A 20,974-nucleotide genomic window follows, 5' to 3' on the forward strand; every position below is an offset into this window, starting at 1 on the left:
GCGGCACTCTCCCAACATCTCCGGCACCACTCTGCACCCGATGCCATGAAGAAGGACCCACTCTGCAAAAATTACAAGGAAAGGAGGTGCCAGCTTCGAGGAGCCAACTTCGCTGCGCGGCCCTGTTGAACCAAGCCTGGATCCAACCGCCTGAATGAACATGGCAGTCCGCTCCACGGCGCCGCACAGATAGTCCCTAGGAGACACCAACAGCTGGACTCATACTCCTGAGCGGCCCCACGCCTGACACATTGCGCACCCAGAAGCTGCTCCCTCCTTATAAACCGTCGGCTCCACAGCGCGGCTACCATCAGGACAAATTGGCCTCGTTGACTCCGAATGACAACAGGACCCATACTCCTGGGTGGCACCCCGCACCCGACACACTGCGCACCCAGGAACCGGTCACTCTTCATAGTGAGAGGGGCGCCAGCAATCCGTCGGCTCCCCAGCACCACCACCGTCAAGACAGCTGGCCTGTTCAACACAGAATGGCAGCAGAGCCAATGCTGCCCCTCCGACAAAGCAAGGTGTTCTTGGCACGGCCTCGCTGGGGGCAAGGAACTTGGTAAGACGGGCCAACTGAATACAGGCCTGCCTGGGTGTGGGGGACCCACGGGAGAGGTGTTCCTGGAGTGCTGCACCCCTCCACCCACAGCAGCGCCGATGACAAGGCAATCCACCTATCATCCCATCCTCGTCGCCAGTGTAACAAAGTGGAAGTCCGGGACACCAAGGTGTTTATGGTGATTTATTGTCCTGGTCCTGTGATGTCATGAGCTGGTGGAATGTGAGGGTCGGAGTGTTCTACTGGGTGACCGTTAGACAGAGAGAGAGAGCTGAGAAGTATGGGTGTGGGGGTGATCCCGGTGTTTCCCTTGTGAAGCTGTGTCTTCTGTGTCCCCTACCATCCCTATGTTTGACTGATGGAGTACAGGACCAGGACAATAAATCACCATAAACTTACCTTGGTGTCCCGGACTTCCACTTTGTTACATACTCCTCAGGACATCCCATTATTTCACAGTACCTTTCAGCTGTTTTATCGCCTATGTTTGCTATAACAGCTGAGGTGTAAGTCAGTGGGTGTTAAGTGGAAGTGGACAGCTTTGGTAGCTTGTTTATTTCCCAATGATACATATATAGAGCGCTATATAAATGCCAAATAACATAGCGTGCTGAAATTGTGCTTCCTCCCTGGACACTTCTTTTCCATTTTGCCTCGTGTCGAGTAGAAGCGTAAGAGTCTGCTCTGCCCCCATGTCCCACTTTTCCTTGTCCCAGTACACACCCATGACTAGACCTATGCATTGGCAGTCTGTGGGATGACAGCGGGCCCTATGCTATTAGCATAGCAATGAGCTCCTGCAGTCAGCAGCTTCCTCTGCAGAACTACGTTTGCTGACCTCAATAGTGGAGCGGGGATGGCCTGTCTTCCACTGCCATACCAAAACCCTGCAAGACATTGCCTGACAGCCATCGGCCCGCAAACAAAGCCAGCATGGGCAATGACAAGTTTGAACTTTTGTGTAAGAACGATACATCAATACATTGCAAATTATGGGTCTCGCACGTCTGTTGCTGAACAGGGCCCAACATACCTTAGGACCTGCTATGCATCCCCAGAGATTCTAATATTTAACTCTCCTTTCATTTTTAGCTGAGTATAAATCCAGCCACTTACCCATAGGCGTCCCGTTTTCTTTGTTTTCCTCCCTGGACAGTGCTTCATGGTAACCTTGCTGGGTTTATGGTACCGTTTTCTACAATGGAGATGGCTTCTCGGCTGCGGGACAGAAGGTGAAGTGAAAGGTACCCCCTGGGGGCAGCATTGATTGTGGAGATCGGGAGAAAGGAGGCCCACAGTAAGTGTAGGGGTGTTTTTCAGGAAGTCCACGTGCGCAGTGCTTGGTGGATAGCCCACAGGTTACATGCTTGCTTCTGACATTGGACAAGACTGGGCTTCACAAGTTCCAAGGGCTTGCATTGTTGGCTCAGTCCTTCATCTTTCTGAGTTTGTGAGCACCAAATCATGTCTGTTGTATATTTAGATATTCACACAGGCAACCCTTTTTATCACACTTGTTTTTCAAATATAGAGATCTCTTATCACTGTCATTCCTTAAATGCTCTGTAATTTCATAGAAAGCAGGCAGAAACACTCATTGGTGCCATTTGTCTCCTCTCCTTCTATCATAGAGGTATCTTGAAAGAATACAATAGGAGTGTACCAGACTGTGCACCTTGGAATGATAACCTATCGGAAAATAATTAATATGGTTAGTCTAGTATTGCCCCTTTGCGAAATACAAGTGAGGTGGTACAAATGGAACTCCTGCAAAACGTGGTCAGTGGGCCCTCAGACTCCGGCAGGCTGGTCACCCTGCAGTGTGCCACTATGGACAGTTTGAAACTGCATTCAGGCAATGCCTTTCCTAAGAGCAGGTGACCAAAGAGTAATTTACTTGGGCAGCAACAGCTGTGTTTTCAAATTAGATTTCTTCTGTAAAGTAGTTAAATTGCAATGTAATTAAATCGGCTTCATTTGTAACGCAATGATGGTATTGGCGGGTGGGGAGGGGGGAGCTTGTCGCCTGACACGTGTAGTTTGTGAGTGACATGTTCCAGTCAGGCTGGGGGGGGGGGGGTCGGGCATTCTACTGTTTCGCCCTGGACACTAAATAGGCTAAAAACTGCCCTGGGAGACATCAACCTGTTTCTTTGATTCGAACCGTGTTCGATAACGAAGTCTAGTGGGGGTTAAGAGCGTCTCAACCCTGTAAAATTTGATAAAACCAGCTAACTTGTGCACTGACAAAAGTGGAAATGAACGTACTTGACAACGGATTTTACATGATCAATTAAACTGACTTTGCCGAGTCGGCTCTTTTTTTTTTTTTTTTTTTTTTTTTTTTTTTTAGAACGGCATTTCCATTCTTTTCCCGCTAGTTGACTACGTTTTGAGACCATTCGTGCCAACGGGGAAGAGAAACCTACTTTAAGGTGGAAATGCCTTCTAATATACTGCTATCAATCAACGCATTGTCATGAATACATGATATAGTACTCCAGGTTTTGATTAGACCTTGCCCTGGCAAACTGATTCTTAGTTTTGTCTACCGATTAAACGCATGCAATGAACTATGTTCATGCGAGAAATAGACCCCGTTCCGTGAGTACGGATGCACTGTTGTTTTTAGACCTGGCAGCTGCTGCGCTTCCCTGTCAGTCATCCAATTACAGCCGGTTTAAGGCTGCGCTACAAACCCGCGCGTGATTGGCTCGTCTGCTGTGGGCGGGACTTGCTGGCAGGAAGGGCTGCAGCACGGCAGCAGGGGACTGTGAGTTCAGACAGCCTCTTTGCTGAAGCGTCGGAAAGGTTCGTCGCTGAGGTGAAAGGCAGCGAGCGCACGAAGGCGGGATGTGAAATCTCTCCGACTGGTGCAATGGGCAGCAATATGGAGACATTTTATGTGGGGAGCCCGTGCGTTGTTTGTCGGAGAGGTTCCGAATAACATCTTAAGGTAAGGCGATCGTGTGTGGCTTGCTGAATGTTTGCTGCAGTGTGCTGCATACCATGTGCATTACAAGTCAGGAAATGAAGCTTCTTCCATACACCGATGCAGGGGGACCAGTATGCAGCTCCCTTTCTACTATTGCAAGTTAATAGCGTAAATTGCTTCAGTTCGTGACTAAGCCTATATAAAACAGTATTAACCTATTCTATTAGATTTTAGTAACGCGTTGCATAGCTACAACAGCTGTTACCATGCATTGAAGTACATTTCTAATGCGAAACGCGTGCAGTTTTAATTCGTCACAAGAAGCTAGTGAAATTCTGGCAACATGTTTATTTGAGCGTGCGATGTTTGCTTATAGATGTTTGCTTGGAATGCAATTAAAAGATGTTTGCCATTAGCATTGATGGCCGGGATTGAGAGAGCGTCACTGGTACTAAGAATTCCGTACGAGCATTTTTTTTTTTAGGTTGTAAGCTAAAGGAAGCAGTAGTTGAAAACTGGGATTGGCTGTGTTATTGCTTACTGCAATTATCTGTTCTTTATGCATTTTTAATGAGCAAGCACAGCCAGCAGAATAATTTAACGAGCTGACTGGCGTTTAAAACGTTGATTTTTCGCCATGCAGACAGGAAACAAGCATGGGAGACTTGTCTCGTGTGTTCGCCGTGTACCAACTAGGAAAAGGGCGTATTTCGGTGAAGGCTGTCGCTGCCCTTCCTGTTAGATCCCAGAAGGCCTCCAAGACTGGTGACCTGCTGCAAGGCCTTGATTGCGCACACGTGCTTAACGCAATATTTTACAATTACAAGTTCAGGGTTTTGGGCCATCAACATTTGCATGGAAGGTTCAACTAGTGACATGTATTTACAGCGATAGCATAGATAAACTGATGTTAATGATATAATAATGTTGAAAGTATTTATATCGCGCACCGACACCAATGGAATTGGTCCCCAGGCACTCAGGCGGATCTGCAAACAAGGAGAAGGCGGTCCGTTAGTCAGATAAAGAGTGAGTAGGAAAGGGAGAGAAGTGGTGCGCTGTTGGCGGCTTCAGTTCGGTTTTCACCGTGCGCTGAGCTTTGGTGTGAATATCAGACCGATGGGAGACCTCGTGTGCTGTTGGTGCAGTTTGTGTTATTTGTTGTTGCAGTGTGGTGAAGTGTGTGCGGTTTGCCGAGTGAGAAGATGGTTGTGTGAATTTTTCGGGTGAGTTAAGTTTGCAGAGATTTGAGCATAGGGTTAGTGGGTTGTATATCCTAGTTCTTACCAATCTTGTTCTTTGTATCCAATTGTGCTCTAGATGGGCATAATCCTTACTATTCCTTCCCAGCTGAATTGTGTTTGGACTTATTGTAATGGGATGGGGTGTGACTGGTCCCACCCATCTGATATTGGTCCTGTAGATTAGCAGTCGCCTACTCCCTCACTGGTATCTTGGTGCTTATGTGTAATATGTGGGCCAAGGTTCTATTGATAAGTCGTCATTGTCCTTCCATCCCGCAGCATCTATCTACCAGTTGGTAAAGTTGGTGTCTCGTTGATTGGCTTCCTTTGGTGGAACTGATGGAACACATGCCCCCCAAAATATTTCAGCAGCAAAAATGGCATGGGCATTTATTTTGACTGCAGCGGTATGTCATAAACTATCATGTGAAACATTTAAGGGTATTGATTAGACACTTGCTGTTCCATAGTAGTAAACTATAATTTACTGATGGGGACAGCTATGTGACCTAATCTTGAGGTCACGAGGCAATTTACTCTTACATTCTTAGAAGTATGTTTACGAACTGCAGAAGACGGTTGTTCGTGTATGTGTTGACCATCCCAAAACCTGACTTATGTTTTTAAATTGTATTTCTCCAGCATGGGGTCTGGCATGGATTCACATGCTCATGAATATTCCCCGTCGTCAGGCTGGGAATCCTCGGTAAAGAAAAATCAGTATCAGTTTCGTTTTTGATCTGTCTTTCGTAGTAGTAACAAATCACTGATCTCTGCGTCATACTGACCACAGCCAATGACTGCCATCTCCCTAAGCCCCGCCTCTGGCAGCCATCTTCTGATTTTTACCGCACGTTCAAGTGTTGGGATCCTCGTGCTATTGCTCTCGAGCTTTAGTGCTTTTTTTCTCGCTTTTTCTTAGGAAAATTTTCTCTTTTTCGGTCAAAAGAGCCTCAAGCTCCACCGTTTCTTTATCCGATCAACGGGGACCCATGTTGGATTCTTCTACGCCCCTCAAGGGTGAAGATTTCGTCGAGCCACGCTTTTGGTGGACTCCAGAAGTTTCTCAGGCCCATCTCAATCATGGCCCAGGAGAAGGGAAGCTCGACGCCCGGAAAGCTGTTCAGGGTCTGCCCTGGATGCCCGCTTCAGAATGTCTTTGAGGACGAACACTCCCTTTGCCTCTACTGCCTGCATGAGGACAAGACGCACGTGGAGAAGGACTGTGCGTTTTGCGGCAATATGTCGGAGCGGACCATGAAGGACCGCCATCTGCGTCTCGCCAACTGGCTGGAAGGGAAGAGCCCGTCGGGCGAGAAGAAAAAGTCCGAGCGGTCTTCTAAGTCCTTTGAGGGTGCCCCGACGACGGGGGTCCAACAGAAGGCCAAGCACCGCAAGTCCGCTGGCACCGGGAGCGCCGAACGGTCAAGCTCTACGGGCGCCAGGCAGGGCGCATCCTCCCCGGCGCCATCAACCACGAGCCAACGCTCTGGCTCGGGTAAGAGGAAGGCCGAGCACCCGGCGAAGCTCCTGGAGAGACCCCGGTCGAGCTCGAAGGCCCCATCGGAGGGGGAGCGAGGGGGTGACCCTCCCCCCAAGGAGAAGGCGGTGAGCACACCTAAGGTGGTGAAAGCCTTAATCCATCCGGCCAAGGCCTCTATCGAGACAGTCGCGGCGGCCCTGGCTCAGCCTGTGGAGGCTACACCACTGGTGGCGACCTCGGGGCCCAGAGTCTCCCTGCCACCGCAGAGGGAGTCCTCTTTCATGCCCATCGACAGGACCCCCGTGAAACCTCCGACGGAGAAGAAAAAGGGGGGGCAGGTGGTCGTCGTGGATTCGGCCTCAACCTCTGAGGAGGAGCTGATCGAAGTCTTAAGCCACGGTGTTGGCGTGGAAGAAGATCAGCCCGTCGGGAGGGACCCCGACGTAGGAGACGACAAGAACGTTGAGGGTGCCGACGGGGCTCCTGACCGCCCGTCGGACTCCCCTCAACCAGTGCCGCAAGACAACTCGGCGGCCATTTTATTGGCTATACAGTCCTTCTGCTCGGAGATGAGGACGAGATTGCCGTTACCACCAACGGAGGAAACTCTCCCGACAGGGGACCCGGAGCCAGGCCCCTCTGGGAGCCCTCCTCCTAAGAAAAGAAGGATTCATCCTCCACCTCCTTTTCAACCATCACGCCCTGCTCAGCCCTCCTCCCCGTCCACGACCCGTGGGGATGATGCAGGGACTGACACGGCCGCGACGGGCACAGAGGACGAGATTTACGACGAGGATCTCCCCTCGTCACCTCCTCCCCGGGCTTCCCCGCCCGACGAGATTGGAACGTTTCATGCCATGATCGCCAGGGCATCCGAGCTTTTCCAGCTCTGCCCGAAAGAGAAGGAAGGTTTCCTTTATCAACGGCGCGAGACCAAGAGGAAGATGGTCCTCGCTGTACCTCTACTGGACGATATCTGGGATGAGGGTCTCTCCCTCCTCAAGAACCCATCTACGACGCCTGCGAGAAGGGATCGGTACGAGATGAAGTACCGGGTCCCAGACGCGGCCCCCTTGTGCCTTCGGGCACAGCCGACCCCGGACTCGGTCGTCTCCGCGGCGGCCAGGAAGAAAGCGGGGGGGCCTCGGCCTCTACGTCAACCTTCCCGCCGGACGGCGAGGGAAAGAAATTGGACACGATGGGACGCAGAGTTATCTCATCGGCAGCGACGACAATTAAGGCTGCTAACGCCTTGGCTATCGTGGCCTGCTACGACAGGGAGTTGTGGTACAAAATCGCCCCCTGCTGGATTTCTTACCAGACAAGAGGGCGGAGGCCCTAGAGATCTTGCAGGAAGGAGAAGTGGCGTCGGACCACGCCATTACGATGGCGACGGACATCGCTGACACTGGATTTCGCCAGTTGGGCAACGGCCTGTGCCTTAGATGGCGTGGATGGCTCAAGGCAACTGACTTCCGTCAGGACGTGCAGACCAGAGTCTTGGACATGCCGTTCGACGGGAGCAACCTGTTTGGGAAAACAGTGGACGATTCCCTACAAGCCATCAAGACGGACACAGAGATGGCCTGGGCTCTTGGTGTTCTCCAGCAACGACGGCCGCCCTTTCGGAGCGGCGGAGGCAAGCAGGGTGCTCCAAAGGATCGTCAAGCGGCCCGTTCGTCATCACAGGAAGCCTACAGGGGACGAGGCAAGTCGGACGGACCCCGCCGTCGTCGCCAAGGAGGACAAGGCGGCAAAGCCTCGTCGAAGCAGGACTGAACCGGCCGTGGGTTCGGGCCCCCACCGAAGCACCCCTGTGGGAGGCCGGCTGGCGAACTTCGTCAGCGTGTGGGAATCCATCCCCACCGACGGTTGGGTGCTGGACGCCCTGGCCCAGGGTCACGCGCTCGAGTTTCTAAAGAAGTGCCCGCGCGTCCCCCCCGTGGCAAGGAAGGAACATCACGTCCCTCCACTTCTCTTGGAGGTAAAGGCGATGCTCAAGAAAGGCGCCATCAAGCTCGTCCCAAAGAGGCTTCGGGGCTCCAGAGTTTACTCAAGATACTTCCTCGTGAAGAAGAAGACGGGAGGATGGCTTCCCATCCTGGACCTACGACGACTGAACAAATTCATCAAGGCACAGAAGTTCTGGATGGTCACCCTCCAGCACGTCCTGGGTCAACTGGAGGAGGGCGATTTCCTGTCGTCGTTGGATTTCGAGGATGCCTACTTCCATATCCCCATCCTAAAGGGACACCGTAAGTTTCTCAGATTCGTGGTCCAAGGGCGTCACTACTAGTTCAGAGCCCTTCCCTTCGGATTGAGGTCGGCACCCAGGGTGTTCACCAAGTGCCTCGTACCGGTGGCGGCGCAGTTGCGCCTGGAGGGGATCCATGTCTACCCCTACCTGGACGACTGGCTCATCCGAACAAAGACAAAGGAGCTCGCCGCGGAGCACACAGCGAGGACTGTCCAAATACTCACAGACCTGGGATTCTCCATAAACTACGCCAAGTCCCACCTGGTGCCCGCGCAAGACGCACTGTTTCTGGGAGCGAAACTCAACACAGTGGTGCTTCTGGCCTCTCCATCAGAGGAAAGGACGAGGGCCATCTTGGGCAAGGTGCAGCGGATGCTGGTTGCGGATGCGGCCAGGGTGAGGTCCATCAAATCCCTCCTCGGAATGATGTCTTCTTGGAATGATGTCTTCTTGCATTTATCTCATCCGCCTGTGCAGGCTTCGGATGCACCCGTTGCAGGAGTTCCTGGACGCTCGCTGGATCCAGACGGGCAGCTTCGAGGACAGGATCACACTCGACGAGAGCTTCCGACGAGCGATCCGGTGGTGGGGCACCCGCGCGCATCTGACGGCGGGCATGGACTTCCAGACCCCGGGCCACCAGAAGACCGTGACCACGGATGCCTCCCTGGAAGGGTGGGGAGCGCACACCGAAAATCTGCATGCGCGGGGCCTTTGGCTGCCGACGGAGAAGTCCCTCCATATCAACGTCCTGGAACTCCGTGCAGTGTTTTGGGCCCTCAGGTCCTTTCTTCCGTCCCTCAAGGGCAAGGTGGTGAGGATCTTCACCGACAACACCACCACCATGTTCTACATCAGGAAGCAGGGCGGTACCAGATCCCCAGCCCTGTCCAAGGAGGCTCAGGATCTGTGGCATTGGGCCGTCGCCCCAGGGATGTTTCTGGTGCCGTTTCATCTGGCAGGGATAAAAAACACCATCGCCGACTCGCTCAGCAGAGAGCTGCGCTCGTGCCACGTGTGGGAACTACGACAGGATCTAGTGGACCGCCTCTTCCGACGGTGGGGCACACCCCGGCTCGATCTGTTTGCGACGGCGACGAACTCCAGTGCCGGAGGTTCGCCAGTAGGTTTCCCCAGCCGAGGAGCATGGGCGATGCTTTCTCGTTCCCCTGGGAGGGCCTGTTCCTATATGCGTTTCCTCCATTGCCATTGCTGATCCGGCTCATCAACCAGCTCAAGAGGTCACGGTGCAGGATGATCCTCTGCGCACCTGCGTGGCCGAGGCAGATATGGTTCCCGGACCTTCTGGACTTGTCAGCGTCCCCGTCAATCAAGCTGCCAGTGGACGCGGATCTTCTCTCCAGGGAAGGAGGCGCCATCCTCCATCACGACCCAAAGTCGCTGAACTTGCAGGCCTGGCTCCTGCAGCGTTAGAGTTTGGAGGTTACGACATACCGGCCGACTGCAGAGAGGTTCTTGCAAAGGCCAGGGCGTCCTCAACTCTTAAATGCTACGGACACAAATGGAAGAGGTTCTCTGTCTGGTGCCACGCACAGAAGATTAACCCTCTACGGATTACGGCTCCTCAAGTACTGCCGTACCTGCTGACGCTGGCCAAGGCTGGACTGGCGCCCGCTTCCATCAAGATTCATCTTGCTGCGATCTCCCGATACACCAGAACCACGGGACGGACGTCTTTGTGGTCTCATCGTCTGGTGAAAGAATTCATGAGGGACTGTTCAGATCGTTCCCGCCGGTGAAGGCACCGGCCCCGGCGTGGGAGCTCAACGTGGTGCTGACCAAGCTCATGGGACCTCCGTTCGAGCCTCTGCACTCAGCTCAGTGGAAGTTCTTGTCGTGGAAAACAGCGTTTCTTGTGGCCATCACTTCCGCACGACGAGTGGGAGAGATCCAGGCCCTTTCCTACAAGCACCCGTACTTGACTTTTCACGACACGAGGGTAGTGCTCAGGACGCACCCCTCCTTCATGCCCAAGGTGCCGTCGGACTTCCACCTCAACGAACCCTTAGTGTTGCCTGTTTTCTTCCCGTCGCCTTCGTCGCCGGCTGAAAGGACTTTGCACTCGCTGGATGTGGCTAGAGCGCTGAAGTTCTACATGGACCGCACAAAGAGTTTTCGGAAGACATCACAACTCTTTGTGAACTTTGGACCTGTCAATCAGGGGAAGGCACTCTCGAAGGCTTCCATTTCCAGATGGCTCTCCGGCTGTATCATGTACTGTCATCGGTTGGCAAACCGACTGCTGCCTGGCTGTTCGAGAGCCCATTCCACCAGAGCGATCGCAGCTACCACGGCGTTCCTATCTGGTGTGCCCTTGCTGGACATCTGCAGGGCTGCTACGTGGAGGTCGACGCACACCTTCACTAAATTCTACTGCGTAGATCGGGATTCCAGGGAGGAGTCCAGGGTCGGCCAAGCAGTGCTGCGCAACCTGTTCGCCTAAGGTGAGCCTGGTGAGGAGGTAAGAATTGCTTAATGTTGAGTTTTGGATGTAATGCTTAATGTTGAGCCTTTGCCACCTCCCGTGGTTGTGCATGTGTGTACTGCTATGTATTCTTTTATTCATGAGCATGTGAATCCATGCCAGACTCCATGCTGGAGAAGGAACAAGTTACTTACCTGTAACTGTTGTTCTCCAGCATGGGTCTGGCATGGATTCACATGCGAACCCTCCCGCCTACCCCTCTGCGGCTCTTCACTTGGTCATTCTGCCACTTAACGTGCTACCAAATCTGAAGATGGCTGCCAGAGGTGGGGCTTAGGGAGATGGCAGTCATTGGCTGTGGTCAGTATGACGCAGAGATCAGTGATTGGTTACTACTACGAAAGACAGATCAGAAACGAAACTGATACTGATTTTTCTTTACCGAGGATTCCCAGCCTGACGACGGGGAATATTCATGAGCATGTGAATCCATGCCAGATCCATGCTGGAGAACAACAGTTATAGGTAAGTAACTTCTTCCTTACTATTGATGCTAAGTTGCGTCTGTCATTCGATATTCTGGCATCTGGAATTTTATTTGCACAATACTCCAGGGAAATTAGAAAATGTGTACCAACCTCATCATTTTATCAGATGCCTGGAGGAAATTCCAGATCACAGGTTACAAATAGTTTCTGTACACTCATTTTCTGAATTGTGTGATTCTCCACAGCCGCTGTTCTTCATGGAAAAATGTCCACACTATTTCATTTGCACTGTGACCAGTGCCTTAAGTGGCATGGGGAAATGAGCTGGGGCCCATCAAGGCTCATTAGGTCATGCCCCCTTGACAAACCCGTCTTACTGGGCTACAAGCACCCCCACCAGGCAGCCCTTTCTAGCGATCAGCACTCTTTTCCCTCCTGGGGGAAGAGGATGCTGATCTCTGCATTTATTTCTTAGAGATGCCTGGTGGGGGACTGCAGCCACATGTTTTCAGCCTTAATAATGGTGCTGGCCCACACCAGGTGCATCTCTTTGCTAAAGCGATGCCTGGCAAGGGGCAGCTGCACCAGTAAGGCTGAAAAGGTGAGGCCGAGGCCATGGCTAGGGGTCTGGGAGTGATTTAAAAAAATAAAGTGGGCATGGTCAGTGGCACAGAAAACATCTATGGAATAACAAAACCCTTGACATTTTGTGAAAACAACTTTAGTTGCAGGGACGGTAAGGTGAGCACTGAACGCAAAAAAAACCCCTGAAAATCAGCTAAAGCTGACTTAACTTTGCGCCCCCTGTTGCGCAGCCTTTGGCCATGATATCACTGGTGACATCACAAATTACGTTCTATTTGACACCACTGATTACATCTGTGATGGCATCATACATAACATTTATGACTTGGCTAATAAAAGCTTTGATTAAATAACAATTTAGGTTGTTGCCTTTGCCTTGGCTATTTCGTGTTGTACAGTGGCCATGGCTGCAGGTCGTGTCACTGGCCATGGCTAAAGACCATAGATAGTGGCACTTTAAAAGTGTCAAAATGTGTGCTGGAGGCCGTGGCCACTGGCTATGGGGTAAAAGCCATTGCTATTGTCCAGGTAGTGTTGTAAAATATACAGTAAGCAGGCTGAAGGCCATGACTAATGCCCCTTAATCTGTTACAAATATACAGGGGTTATGTGTGAAGGCCATGACTAGTGGTTGGTTAGTGTTGTGAAATATACAGTGGACACGGCCAAAGGCAATGGATGAAATCCATAGCTAGTGGACCCTTAATGTGTTAAATATACTGGGGGCATGGCCGTTGGCCATGGCTACTGTACAGTTAGTGTTGTAAAATATATAGCGGACACGACTGGAGGCCTTGGCCATAGCCAGATACCATGGCTCGTGGTTCATTAGTGTTTTCAAATGTACGGTGGACACGGCCAAAGCCATGGCTAGTGGCCCCTTAATGTGTTAAAATATACAGTGGGTAATGCCATGGCCACTGGTCAGGACCGGTTAGTGTTGTAATGTAATTTGTGATGTTACCAGGGATGCCATCATTGTGGTCAAAGGCTGCGCAACAGGGGGTGCGAAGTTAAGTTGGCGTTAGCTTTTTGCGTTCTCATCTTTATTGTCCCTGCAACTAAAGTTTTTACTGTGTCTATGTGAAGTGTCCCTGAGGTGTTGGCCTCTTTATTTATTTATTCACTCACATTTGTAGAGCGCACATCAGCCCATAGGCATCTTGGCGCTTGTTACATAGGTGAGCATAGCTTAGTTACAGTAGTAACATATGTACATTTTGATCAAACAATTTTTCTTTTTGGATTATATACATACAGTATTCACAATTTTCTTTACAATATACAAGCATAAAGAGTAGGAGAGTGGAGGAGGGTGTGATGTTGGTGTGTAGATATGGGGGGTGCGAGTTAGTTGAAGAGTACTGTTTTCAAGTTTGTTCGGAAAGCAGGGAGCGAAGTTTCAGCTCGGAGAGCGGTAGGGAGTGAGTTGCAGAGCTTAGGTGCTATGTACGGGAAACCTAGCCCTCCTGCTTTAGCCCTGCTGATGTGTGGTATGATGAGTTGGTTGGTGTAGCGTGTTCTCGTACGTCTGGCTGAGGTGGTTCTGTTGATGGTTTCTGATAGATAGGAGGGTGCCATGTAGTTGAAGCATGTGTGCTGTGGTGAGGATTTTGAAATTAATGCCGTCTTTGACTGGAAGCCAGTGGACTGACTTGTGAGATGTGGTCTCTTCTTGGGATGCTGAGTGCTGCACTTGTTTTGGGTGATTTGTCTGTTTAGGTTTTTAGTGGAGGTGCTTGCTAAGAGGGCGTTGCAATAATCCAGCTTGGCACCTATGGTGGCTCTGGCTATTGAAAGGCAGTTGGACTTAGTTAGGAACGGTTTAATGGCATTGATGAGTTTGGTACTAAGGGAAGACACGGATGTTATAGCATTGGCTTGCTTATTCATGGAAAGCGTGGCATCAATGTAAACCCCTAGAGTTTTGACAGCTTTGAAGACAGGGATGATGGAGTTGTCGATGTTAAAATTGGAGTAGAGGCTGCTTTGTTTGTTTAGAGTCTTTTTTTATGCCCCAGGATGAGGATCTCTGTCTTATCTCCATTGAGGCATAGACCGTTTTCCGCCATCCAGGCCTGGATGGTGGCGTAGATTTGGCTTATAATGGCTGCATCTTGCTTGTATGAGCCGGTTAGTGGCAGGAGGACTTGGGTGTCGTCTGCATAGTTTGTATATGCGATCCCACGTGCATCCAGCTTGTCATAAAGAGGCTTAGTAAAGAAATTATAGAGCATAGGCACAGCACAGGATCCCTGTGGGACACCACAATGAATGGTGGTAGGTGCTACATTTGCTATGTTTGAGAAAACTTTCATTGCTCTTCCTTCTAGAAAGGAGGAGATCCAAGAAGCCGCCTGACTGGAGAATTGTGCTGCTTGAGTGAGGTGAGTGGTGAGGGTTTTATGGTCGATCAGGTCGAAGGCTGCCGATAAGTCTAGGAGGAGGAGGAGAGCCGGCTTTCCTCTGTCTAGGATTTGAGTAATTAGATTTTTTTAGGTCTAGTAGAGCAGTTTCGGTGCCGTGCCCTTTGCAGAATCCTGTCTCTTTTTCCTAGGACATGATTATTCTCCAAATGAAGTTGGATCTGCTTGAGCCGCTTTGTCTAGTATTTTAAGAAGGAACGGGACGGTACTTATGGGCCGGTAGATGTTAGGCTGGGCCAGATCTAATGTAGGCTTTTTCAGAAGAGGTCGCACCCAAGCCTCTTTAAGGGTGGCCAGGGCGATGCCTGTTGCAAATGAAGTTTATGAAGGCCGTGAGAATAGGTGCAAGGGCGTCTGCACAGTCTTTTATGATCTTGGGGAGGGCAGATGTCCCCCTTCCAAGGCGAATGGTTGAGGTGTTTGAAAATATCTATAACTTCATGTTCTGTGACATCCTTAAAGGAGAATGTGGGTAGGTGTTGTGATTTATGATCCGGCTGAGTCTGTGTAGGTCTTTTTTTGATTTTGGAGTGCTTTGAAGTGTGCTTGGATTTTATTTTGGAGGAGGTCTATTTTGTTAAGCATGGCTGCTTGGATACTTGCGCACCACGCTTCGTCCTTAATGATTTTGTCTGTATTAGTGGAGGTTCGGGGGGCGGGGGGCTGTGAGTTCCTTAAATATGGTGAACAGTTCTTTGGTTTGTGTTGTGAGTTTGCATTAGATATTCAGAGATTATATGAATTGGATTTAGCAGAGAATATAGCTTTATGTCAGAGCAGCCAATTTAAAGCTGTCTCTAGTGTCGTCACATGGGCTAGATTGCCACTTCTTGAGAGCAAGCCATTTGTTTGCACTTAGTGTTAGTAGTTCATCTGTGAACCATGAGTTTGCGTGAAACGACTTTTTTCTTTCTTGCATTCTAGAGGATCTATGGCATTTACTGCATTAGAGAGCGTGTCTCTAAAGATATCAGCTAGGATGACGGAGCAAGTCTTGTGAGAAGGGTGGTGCTAGGCACGGGACGTTCAGGTATGGCCGGATATTATCAGATGTGAGTTTTTTTGGAACTTCTAACTAGCGTGGTAGGGGCGGCTGTGGTGGTTTTGTTGCTGGGGGCTGTGCGGATAGTAAATTGATTGCAGTTGTGGTCTGTCCACGGATAAGGACCGTTGGATGTGATGGAGTTCAGTTGTGGTCCACAATCCAATCGAGAGTGCGACCTTTGGTGTGGGTTGGGCGAAGAATTTTTTTGGGTGAATCCTAGGTATGCGAGGTCCTTGGTAAGTGTGTTGGCGGGTTTGTCATTGGGGTCACCTATGAGCAGTGTTTTAATGGATTTTTTGAGGTTCTCGCTGAGTATGTGGGTGAGGTGTGCCTGGAAATCTGCAGTGGATCCTGTGGGCCGGTAAAGGAGATGGATATTGATGGTGTTATTCGGTGAGAGGGATAGTTTCACCGATAGTAAATCTATGCTACCCTCCCATGGCTGGGGTGTGGACCTTTTTGATAGGGTATGTTTGTAAATTAAGGCTACCCCCAGTTCCTATTTTTCCATTCCTGTCCTGCCTGAGAATGATGTAGCCTGGTGGCAGAGCTAGGGTTATAGCGGGGCCTGATGCATTGTTTAGCAATGTTTGTGATGCCTAGAATGTCTAGGTATTGACTGAGTACGAGATTGTTTATTTCCAAGGCGTTGGTGGTGAGAGAGCAAACATTGAGCAGAGCATATTTGAGGACAGCGGATTGTTAATTGTTGTCTGGTTGCATTTTGGTTAGGTCAGCTTTGGGTGGTAGGTTAGAGGGCATGCTCCGAGAGGGTAAATGCCGAGAGTGCTGGGGCTTTGTGGATTTATCTTTGTGAGTAAATGGCATGGGGAAGTGCTTGGGGTGTCTGACGTATGGGAGCCGAGTCTGGATTTCCTGTGGGTGGTGGTTGTGGGGAGGGAGAAAGAATGCGTCGGCTGAGTGTGAGTTCTGAGTCTTTGATGTCTAGTGAGACAGTTGGGGGTGAGAGTGGGGACGTGTGCTGGTATCATGGTAGTGTGGGAAGCGTCAGCTAGGTCTATGCTGTATTTAGTACTGCGCAGTGCAGTGGGGTTAGGTAATGGTTTATGCGTGTGAGAGGAGCAATCGTGTACCTTGCATCGAACACATTATTGCAGGAGCAAAACACATGGACGTCTCACCACGGGCCTTTAGCCAGGTCTTGCGTTATCTGGTGCTGGTTTGCCGCAATCTTCATGACGGATTCGGCAATAAGCGGAAACGTTACCACGGCATAGTGGCCAAGTCTTCTTGCATCTCGTCAGGAGTCAGAACCTTCATGTTACTTTCGTTCAGTCTAACAGGGCGCCTGAACATTGTTTGCTGAATGTGTGAAAACTTGGTTGAGAAGCTTTTTGAACCTCTGGGTCACTGGTTCATAGACCTGGTGGCAACAGGGGCCCACAAACCATTGACATGCAACCGTTGTTTGAACACTAGCACACGCTGAATGGCTCTCATTTCAACACTACACGGCACATTGCCGTTAGTCTTGCACCAGATACTACCATTTACAGGGTGTTGGAAAACATTATGTACCACTTGTGCACGTAGCCCCGATTTGATTCTCTCAAGGGCCCTTCTCAATTGTCACCCGCCACAAAGTAGAGCAAACGTGGCAGTGCTGGAAGGTAGTTTCTGTTCCCATTAAATTGGACCAAAAGCAGAACCACCACTCCTCCCCCCAAGTTCAGAAGCTTACTTCTACATGCAGATTATTGTAGCTAGCAGGAAGCTGTGGTTATTGGTGCAATGCTGCAGAAAACGACATTGGTGTTTTCAGGTCTTAAACTACAGCCATTCCCCCGCCCCCTTCGTTCATCAACCATGAAACTTGTTTTAAGTCGTATTACGTACATTTATTGGGCAGTAAAATCCCACTTGGGCTACAAACGCTGTGACTGTTAAATATCGAGCAGTGGGTTTAGCAGATGGATGAGTTTGGCAAACCAGTATTATCTTGAAGTGTAGCAGGTCAGGTTGCTTTTAGGCATTCAAGGATTTGTCTAGTTGGCATAGGCTATGGGCTGGATGAAATGATGCCGCTGACGGTGGATGTGGAAAAGTAGGAATTTGTTAGTGGGCCTGAGTGGTTGCGGTACAGGTTGATGTGGAGAAGCTGTTCTGGGCTTCAGGTTTGTGCATTGTTTTAATTTCCAGATGCTTTAATGACTTGGAGCCAGGGCACTCTTCACCTAGGAAGATGTCGCTAACTCTGGACCGTTTTAGTGATGGGCAAATCTATGTATTTAGCAAGTATTGCAAGTGGACTTGTGTTTAAAAATAATGTGATGCTTTGGATGAGCAGTAATTACTAATAAATGGATGGCGAGCAAGAACACATTTGACTGTTAAAGCCTTTGTGTGTGAAGTGCTGCTACTAGTTGTCAAGTACCACCATTTGATTTTCAAGTAGTGTGACCAAGGGTTGAGGATCAGTGGGAGCACCTGCTTGAAATACTTCAATGGAACTTGTTCCTTCTGTAGTGTGGAATAGGCATTTCAAATGTAACCCTGTAGGTGGCTAGGTGTGCTTGGATTGTTTTATTACAGTGGCATCTCTGCAGTTGTGCATGCCATCCTATTTTGATGCCCTTTCTGTTTAGTTGCAGAGGAGTTTATTTGTACTCCTACGGTTTACTTTACTCTGTCTCAAACACTCATTTTGACAGTAGTGAATGATCAATGGGTAGCTAAGGTCCCAGCCTTGTACTTCGAAAATATTGGTAGGCGTTCCATTTTGAAGAGATTTGGGATTGTTTGCCTTCTATGTTTATTGATTGTGTTGAGGAGGGCTGCAAGTTGTCCATCTCGAATTAGTGTTAATGTGACGTTAAGAATTGTCCGTCTACTACAGAGCAATGAGAAACCAGTACTAATGCACTAAAATGTTGAACAGTGGTTTGAAGTGCATTTTAAGCGGTGCGAGCAAGAGTAGTAACACTTGGAGTGCTCTGTACGCTACAGGGTTTATTTGAGATGTCCTTATCCATGCAGACTAAATTTATACATGGTCTTGTCTGGGAAGTTGTTTCAAGTAACGAATGGTGCACGAAGGGACACAGGCTGCCATGTTTATAATCTAGTAGTTTGGCTGATTAACCCGCCGTGCTAAATGATTTATAGCAGTTGCCTTCAAATTGTGGGGCTGGCCCCCCCAGGGGGCCTTAAGGATGTCTGTGGATGGGGGGCGCAACGCTCTAGAAAAAGGGCTAACTGGTATCTATTTAAATGGGAAACATAAGCAGTAATGGCATTTGGGGGGAGGGTCTCGGCAACAATACTTTAACTCAAGAGTGGGCGCAGTATAAAAAAGTTTAAATACTACTGCTTTTTAGGCTAGAGAAACATTGTTCACAAAATAATGCTCAGACTCCAACTCTTCCATTCATAGTTTGCATTTAAAAAGTAAACATTTAGTATTCAGTGAGTTTATTTTTTTTGTTGTTTTTTTTTTTGTGTTTTTTCTTTTTTTTTTCTTTTGCCAGAAATACGTTTTTCAATTCGTAAAGTTTACGGGTGTAGCACTGGTAGATGAACATGGGTTTCTTTTTTAATAGCACTCCACCATAGCTCATTATTTAAAGTGCTCATTAAAGTGTTTCTTGAAGGCTGACAAAACGCGAACCGATGAGACATGGACCTTTAAGGGGGCATCCTCAAAACTGTTGAGAAAAGGCAAGCCCTTCATAAGTGATCCAAAACACGTGCTGAGATACCTGCAACATGGGCCTGTACTCAAACTTATTGAAAGCCTCATCACTGGACTACAGCTTATCAAACACAACTACGTTTTTCTTTAATGCAAACCGTAAGTACTGATTATTTTGTACTCTGCGCATAAGCGTTTGTATTGTTCAAAATCATCTTGATCGGAGATCCAAGATGGCTGCCGGGGTGAGGAGTCGCATCTAAGCTGCGCTCTGCCCGGGCCGCCGAAAACAAAGCACATATGAAGCAGTAGGCAGCTCGGTTTAATCGAATTCCCCCCCCCCCAGACAGCTGGAGACCCCCGCCCCCAGGGGATAAAGCGGCGTCGACGAATTGAGGGCTACGGAAAGAGAGCGGAGTGAGTGGCCGCCCCCACCCCCCCATCGAGGCCCATCGGAACCCTCCGGGGTTTGGAAGGGGAGAAGCTGCGGGCGGAAGATTGGGGCTGGCGGAGTGGACAGCGGTGCTGCGGCCCCCTCAGTGGAGCGGGATCCGGAGTGACCCGAGGTCGGGGATGTCGCCAGCGACCGCGGCGTAGGGCCGCCCCTCTCTGGCAGCGAACAGATGAGTGGCTCGGCAGGAGGCGGGGACGTTGCCGCCGAGCTCGCGCGGCAGTGACTGCGGTTGGAGAAGGCGGGGGAAGGCCTGAGAGGACGGTGAGATCGGGGCGGACCGCTCGATAAGCGGAGCGGGGGCCGCCCCGGGATTCTTCGGCTGGACCAAGAGGTGAGCCCTATGAGGGGAACAGCGGGGACACCCACACATCTGGAATACAGAACAATACCCCGGGGGAGGGAAACAAAAGGGAAATATGGGAAATCTGATAGACTTATAAAGAACATCCACTGCATAGTTGCAATATATGTTAACATACTGGATGGGGCCCTCCCTCCCCCAAAGAAAATCATACCGCATAACGTAGAGGCCCTCCCCGCCACTCCGGAATGAGCGGCGGAGGTGCTAAAGGAACCCCCTCCCAGAGCATTGAAACCAAGCGCAGTGGATCCGGGACTGCGGTGGTGGGGGCATAAGAAGAACACGCCGGGGGGGAGCCACAATTTACACGCAACGAGGGAGGGAGCCCGGCGCGCCCTAGCCATCACAAGCAGCCAGACACAGGACGACCACGGGAAGGACATGGAATCACAAGCACAACGTCCAGAAACGACAGGGACTCTGCTCACATAAGCATCGTCGAGAAATCCTATAGGTGGATGGTCGGACTACAGGGCAGCAGGAGGGGGTTGAAGCCCCATCAACAACCCAGTAAAAGCACTCTACCATGTCAAGAGCTAAAGGGAAGGGTAATGGCACCCAACAAATGCCACAATCCACAAAACAGGACGCAGACATTTTGCAAATGTGGTCAGCAGAGGGCTCATCGCAATCGAGAGGGAAAACCCAGGGAGATCCCCTGGGGGAGAGCGAGACACTCTCTCAGCAACAACCACCGACAAGAGCAGACATGCAAACCTGGTTTATGGACTTGCAGGAAAAGTTCATGTCAACAGTCCAAGACATGAAAATTGACATAGCCAACTTAGAAGAGAGAACTGACATAGTGGAGAGAACACTTCAGAGTCTCGAGGAAGACACGAAACAGACAAGTGAAACGCAAGAGCATCTGGTAAGAATCACCCATAACCTAGAAATACAATGTGAAGATTTGGAGAACCGCTCCAGACGCTCCAACATTCGTATCAAGAATGTGGCGGAATCGGTACTCGATAAAGATCTGAAAAAAGCGGTGAAGGTGTTCAGAGACATCCTGGGAGTTCAGGACGCA

At 50.0% G+C, this 20,974-nt stretch overlaps 1 protein-coding gene across 13 annotated transcripts in view; it reads left to right on the forward strand.

The window, feature by feature from the left end:
• Window positions 1–20,974, forward strand: part of MBNL2 (muscleblind like splicing regulator 2) — a 914,045-nt gene that overhangs the window by 186,452 nt on the left and 706,619 nt on the right. The window contains exon 1 of one of the 13 annotated variants that reach the window (XM_069640639.1): window positions 3,336–3,524. The exons of the other annotated variants lie outside the window; for them this stretch is intronic. The gene's annotated coding sequence lies outside the window, so the exon portion shown is untranslated. Of the gene's footprint in view, window positions 1–3,335; window positions 3,525–20,974 lie in introns of those variants that run through there. 13 annotated transcript variants of the gene reach the window in all.

The sequence above is a fragment of the Ambystoma mexicanum genome, chromosome 7q (assembly GCF_040938575.1).
Source record: "Ambystoma mexicanum isolate Mex_15411 chromosome 7q, UKY_AmexF1_1, whole genome shotgun sequence".
Lineage (NCBI taxonomy): Eukaryota > Metazoa > Chordata > Amphibia > Caudata > Ambystomatidae > Ambystoma > Ambystoma mexicanum.